A 6,805-nucleotide genomic window follows, 5' to 3' on the forward strand; every position below is an offset into this window, starting at 1 on the left:
GTCATTGGCCACATTCATGCCTCAAGTGTTTTGAAACCCAAGATGATTAAAAGAAAACTCCGGTTCAGCAAGTGGATTCCCTGGCCTTCATGCTTACGGTGCAGAGGTAATCACATCTATGACCCTTAGCTGCACTCACTTCTTATTTCTCTCTGTCTGTGGTGACAGCTCATTCTCCCACTGCTTTTTCTCTTCCATTTGTTCTCTCCAGTGGCTGCTGTAACCTCTGCCTGGTCTTAACTCTCTGTCCCATGGTCTCCCACCCTGCAAGGCCTTTTCTGTCCCCATCTCCTCATTGCACTGTGAACTCTGCTGTATTCCTCATTCTGCTGTCTTGAGAGTCCCTCTCACGGCCACAGGAGAGCCAGACCTCCTTGTCCTCATCCACATCCACAGTTTAAGCTGCTGAACACAGGGTTCTTGGCTTGGAAATGCACATTCTCCTACGAAATTTACCTTTCCTCCCAGCACCCCAACTCCCTTTTCTCTTTCTGCAGGGAGCATTGCCTTAATGCATCATTTACACATAGGTTTTCCTCTTGAGTCGGCTTTGGAGCAACGCAACTAAGTCAACCCTTAATTGTCTCTTGTTCCTCTCAATGAGAAGTGTCAAAACTTAGCATAAAGGGCACCACTTAGAAAACGAAATTAGAACCTGTGTCTCAGGTGGGAGTTCCCTGTCACCCTGGAATCAGGTTTGTCTTCAGCTCCAGATGTGCAGCCACTGCCAAGGTCGATGGAGTTGCCAGGAACTCGGTGTTCTCACCTCATGGACTCATACGATCTGACATTATGGAGGGAGGGAGGGAGTTCTAGGATGGAATATTTAATACAGATGTCAGTGCGACAGAGAGGTTTCCACTTCTCACTGGCCCCAATATCAGATTACTGGACCATAGGCAGGTGGGACAATTTCATAGCCACCGTGTACAGGAGCTGTACAGGAGGTATCTGATAGGCCACCTAGCTCAGTTTGTATGTCTCTTGTCACCTCTAATGATGTAATTTGTGCCCCTGCACAATGTCCATGGGGTTTCTATGCTTGCCCAAGGCCACTGGCAACCTTGCGTATGTATTTGGAGATGTTGTTCCCCTTTTTTACCCTTCTTGGCTTCAGTCTTGGTCTTCTTTCAGTCAGCTTGTCTTAGCTATGCAGTCACCTTCATACCAGGAGAAATATGAATATAAACATCTCTAACAATTCATCAACCAGGATATATGATGAGATAAATCATTATAGCAGCAACACTTCTGAAAGGTAGTTAGGGCCATTTTGAAAATGATGGGGGAAAATTTTTGTTTGTTTGCACAGACATAGGTCACAGGATATGTGACGAAGATCTATCAGATGAGGGAGATTCTGTCCCATGGGTCTGGAAAGCAGGCTCATCTACTTCGGACAAGACTTGATCTAGAGCACATTAGAACCTTCCTGTCAGAATATCACATTCTTACACTGAGGGTATTTATGTCCCTGTGCTATGACTGGACACTGATTTGGTCTTGTGTGAACTGTGATTTACTTAGTGTGACCTGCTCTTCTGAAATTCTTTACAGGAAATCAAAAGGATCATGAGGAAGAGGAATGGCAAGCGCAAGTGCCCCCCAGGTAACTGTGGATTTGTGGGCTGTTAGCTCAGTAGTGACACCTGGAGACCACGTGTCCGGGAGAAAATCCGATGGGAAGTGATCAATAGAACAGTCTCATCCATTCATCCAAGTGCAAATTACCCCTTTAATAATGTTGCCTTCTTTATTGTGATACTGAAATGGGTTTCAATTTCTTAATCCCTCTCAAGCATAGGAACCCACAATCAGTTGAGCAGGGGAACTGACCGAACTCAGGGATTTCCTGATATCTCCTGCCGTCTACCTCTTTGGCATTTGCATGTGTGCAAGTATTTGATAGAAGGACAAGGAATGAAAACAGCTCATGTCATGCTCACGGTTTTGAGGACAAGTGATGTTGAGGATAAAGGAGCTCTCTCTGTGAAAATTCCATAACCCATAGTCAATTGGCCTCTGATGCTTGTTTCTACAACATGAATGCAGAAGTCCTGAATGCACTGTGTCCTGGCAGCTTCCCACAGGGATCCGTCCATCTCCTTCCTCCCCAGCTCATTGTCTGCCCAGTGCACTGAGCACCTGCCGCTCTGTCTCCTGCTTGAGATAGGGAAGAATGGTTATGAGGGCACGGTATTGACTTGTCCTGTGTTCCTGTCTATGGATCCGGCGGGGTGTGCTGGTTTTGGTCCTGCCCAGTGTTCATCTTCTGTCTTCTTTGCTCCAGGCTGAGCCAGGAGCTGCCACAGCTGAAGGAGCAGGAAGTCCCAGAGGACTCCTTGGATGAAATTTACTTGACTCCTTCAATTCAACGTGACCTGTCTGACTGCCACCAGCCTTATAGCGGCACCTTGTCCTCGTTTGATGATCAGCTCACATGCTCTGCTCTGGATGTAGCCTGTGAGTACTCCAACCTGAAGGCCACAAAGCTCCAGTGTCTTCCCAGGCAGCCTCCATGTGTTTTCTTTCTGCAACTTGTGCTGCTGAGGCAGGCTGTCAATGCAGGCATGCCATCTACACTGAGTCTGTTTTCAACCTGGCTCTGGGATCCAGCTATGATCACATACATTGAGAGGGTGAAACTTCCTCTACTCCTGTCCCAAGTGACTCCTCTGTCACCTGGCTCCTTCTTATAAGAGCAGGCTGTGGGCATGAAAGCTGGAAAGTGTTTAGGACTTTTAGCATGTTCTTGTCCACAGTAGCTCTTCTAGATATATTTGCACCACAAACCTTCTTCTTAAGATCTGGAATCTCCCCTTTCTGAAAATATGTTCCTAACTACATTCCTGGAACAGTCCTTTACCTCTTCTCTGGCCACCCACATATGCAGGCTGTTTTGCACAAGTATTTCACTTCAGGAACACCCTAGCCCTGGAACTCCAGCCCCTGTTCGTGTCCCCATGCACAGCCAGGAAAGGTGACATCACCTGCTTTTACATGATGTCTGTCTGTGTGGCCTCGGTCACCGGAAGGCTTTAGTGAGAAGCAGGGACAGCAAAGATGGGTGTTCTGGGTGCATTTAACAATGGGAAAACTGAGACTGTTCCTACTGAAGCCTCTTCTCCTTTCAGCTCCTACCCAGGATACCTGTCCCCAAGGGACTTGCAGTGGAGACTTGAGCTACTACCTGTCAGAGGTGCAGGCTTCACAGACACAGCCGGAGCCAAGCACCCTGGAGCCCAATTGTCTGGGACTAGAGCTGGATCACGGGATCGACTGTGGGAATGACTTAGCCAGGCAGGGCCTTTCCTCCACGACCTGCAGCTTCACAGCCAATGCTGATTCTGGGACCCAATGTCCCTCTCAAGGTAGGGAAGGAAAGGGGAATAGGAAGATCTAATCCAGGTCTTGGTGGTCATGGTGCTATGGATGGAGGAGAGAATGGGGCCTCTCCATGCTCACTCAGGGTCAAGTGGAAACCCAGAATGCTCCAACCCAGTGAGGTGAGTAAGAGCCTGGGGCTTAGGACAAAATCTGCTCTCAGGGTCTGCGTTTGCCTTTTTCTGGTTGTTCACTTTGGCCAAAGATTTTGGGTTTTGGGGATATAAATCTCTGTTTCCTCATCATAGATACCTAAAAAATAGCATCTCCCTGTAATCATTGTTGAGAGTATTAATTATCACAATTTCCAAAGGGCCTGATTCAATAACAATTGCTCAATAAACCTGTAAATAGCTGTTATCTAATCCACTTGCTTTCTGTCAAATATACATTTAGAAATGGACTTCACAGACTATGTCTTCTCTGAGGTAGAGCAATTGTGAATTTCTCTGTTTTCTAGAGAACCCTCTTCCCTTGGTTTCTCACACATCCTCTGCCAGTTTTCTTCCTCTTCTTCCCCTTCCCTCATGAGTCAAATCTCCGCTATCAGGCACTTTCAGTGACAACCTATGAGGCACATTTAGTAACAGTGTAAAGTCTGAGCCCAGGAGTCAGTCTCATGACATATCCAGCTCTTTATTTTCCCTGTTTTCTGCTCTTTTTGAAAACAAAGGGCTGCTTTCACACAGAAAGTATTCACATGATTCTCTTTTATGAAAATCCATTTAGTTCATCATCTCCACTCATGTCTACAACCATGTCCTCAGTTTCCGTCTCACAGAAACCACTCCTGCTCAGATTTCCTTAAATCCCTGGTCGTGTTCATTGTCACTCTCCATCCCACTCAATATCACCTCCTGGAGCCCCTGGGGCTGGATGTCCACAGCTGAATAATGAGGGGACCCCCGTCCTCAGGAGGAGGGAAGGTCACTTGAGATAACAAACATTATCTGGGTTCCTTGAGAAGACACATGGATGGAGCTCTGCGGTTGTCAGGAGATAGGCAGTCACTTACAGGTGCCATGATAACTTACATAAACTCATTTCTTCCCACTGGAATCTCCTTTGCTTCTCTATGGATTCTCACACCCCAGCCAAGACTCACCCCACTGGCTCACACACACTCTCTCTTACTCATGTTCCCTGGAGTCCAGAGCCTGAGTCAGGATCCAGGTGAGAGGACAGAGTGAATGCTTTTGTCTCATTCATATTTTCCTTCAGCTGGTGATTTCTCCAGCATTCCAATAGGTCATTTGTTTCTCTCACACCTTTTCTTCTTCATTGTTCTCATGCTTCTAACTTTTTTCCAATTTCAATAAACCAGAATAGTGATTATAATATTACATTCAATATCTCCCAAATTCCTGTAAAATATGGTTTCATTAGATTATGTACAGATATATAAATTGATGTCATTTATCACATATATTATGTATATTTGGTGTGTATGCTACATACGGTATATATGTATATGCAATAGACCTTATAATGATGCAAGTTTTGTAAATTTTCCAGGTTTTGGTTTTCCCAGTTCTTTTCACATCAGCTGCTGTAACCTCTGTCTGGTCTCACCTCTGTGTCCCATGGGCTGCCACCCTGCCAGGCCCTTCCATCCCCATCTCCTGTTTGCACTCAGCTCTCATTTAACTTTCACTTTTATAATCTCTTCCCTCCCCAAAGCACAGACTACATGCAGGGGGTTTCCTTGCTTTTGCCTAATCGACCTTGAAGCTATTTGTGTTTCTTAATCCTGTGTTTCTTGAATATTTTTGTGAATCAGGAGTGCCTTGGCCTCCTGACAAACTTTTCCTTACTGAGTAATGGAAGAAAGATCAACAAAAAGAAAATATTAAAATCACTCTATTGCTTCCCCTCACACTTTGGACTTCTTTCCAAGGCCACATTCCTGATTTGACGTCCTTTGGGTGGAAGAGAAAGTCACAGTAAGATCATGGATGCTAGTGGATGCCATTGGCTGTCGTTTTGTTTTCAGAGCTTGTTTCAGAGCCCTCAGTTGGGTTGAAGAGCCCTCCGCAGCTGGAAGATGATACACTCGAAGGCTCAGTGGACAACACACAAGGGCATCACGTCATTGGCCACATTCATGCCTCAAGTGTTTTGAAACCCAAGATGATTAAAAGAAAACTCCGGTTCAGCAAGTGGATTCCCTGGCCTTCATGCTTACGGTGCAGAGGTAATCACATCTATGACTCTTAGCTGCACTCACTTCTTATTTCTCTCTGTCTGTGGTGACAGCTCATTCTCCCACTGCTTTTTCTCTTCCATTTGTTCTCTCCAGTGGCTGCTGTAACCTCTGCCTGGTCTTAACTCTCTGTCCCATGGTCTCCCACCCTGCAAGGCCTTTTCTGTCCCCATCTCCTCATTGCACTGTGAACTCTGCTGTATTCCTCATTCTGCTGTCTTGAGAGTCCCTCTCACGGCCACAGGAGAGCCAGACCTCCTTGTCCTCATCCACATCCACAGTTTAAGCTGCTGAACACAGGGTTCTTGGCTTGGAAATGCACATTCTCCTACGAAATTTACCTTTCCTCCCAGCACCCCAACTCCCTTTTCTCTTTCTGCAGGGAGCATTGCCTTAATGCATCATTTACACATAGGTTTTCCTCTTGAGTCGGCTTTGGAGCAACGCAACTAAGTCAACCCTTAATTGTCTCTTGTTCCTCTCAATGAGAAGTGTCAAAACTTAGCATAAAGGGCACCACTTAGAAAACGAAATTAGAACCTGTGTCTCAGGTGGGAGTTCCCTGTCACCCTGGAATCAGGTTTGTCTTCAGCTCCAGATGTGCAGCTTGTGCCAAGGTCGATGGAGTTGCCAGGAACTCGGTGTTCTCACCTCATGGACTCATACGATCTGACATTATGGAGGGAGGGAGGGAGTTCTAGGATGGAATATTTAATACAGATGTCAGTGCGACAGAGAGGTTTCCACTTCTCACTGGCCCCAATATCAGATTACTGGACCATAGGCAGGTGGGACAATTTCATAGCCACCGTGTACAGGAGCTGTACAGGAGGTATCTGATAGGCCACCTAGCTCAGTTTGTATGTCTCTTGTCACCTCTAATGATGTAATTTGTGCCCCTGCACAATGTCCATGGGGTTTCTATGCTTGCCCAAGGCCACTGGCAACCTTGCGTATGTATTTGGAGATGTTGTTCCCCTTTTTTACCCTTCTTGGCTTCAGTCTTGGTCTTCTTTCAGTCAGCTTGTCTTAGCTATGCAGTCACCTTCATACCAGGAGAAATATGAATATAAACATCTCTAACAATTCATCAACCAGGATATATGATGAGATAAATCATTATAGCAGCAACACTTCTGAAAGGTAGTTAGGGCCATTTTGAAAATGATGGGGGAAAATTTTTGTTTGTTTGCACAGACATAGGTCACAGGATATGTG

Source organism: Cebus imitator, unplaced genomic scaffold (assembly GCF_001604975.1).
Source record: "Cebus imitator isolate Cc_AM_T3 unplaced genomic scaffold, Cebus_imitator-1.0 Scaffold256, whole genome shotgun sequence".
NCBI lineage: Eukaryota > Metazoa > Chordata > Mammalia > Primates > Cebidae > Cebus > Cebus imitator.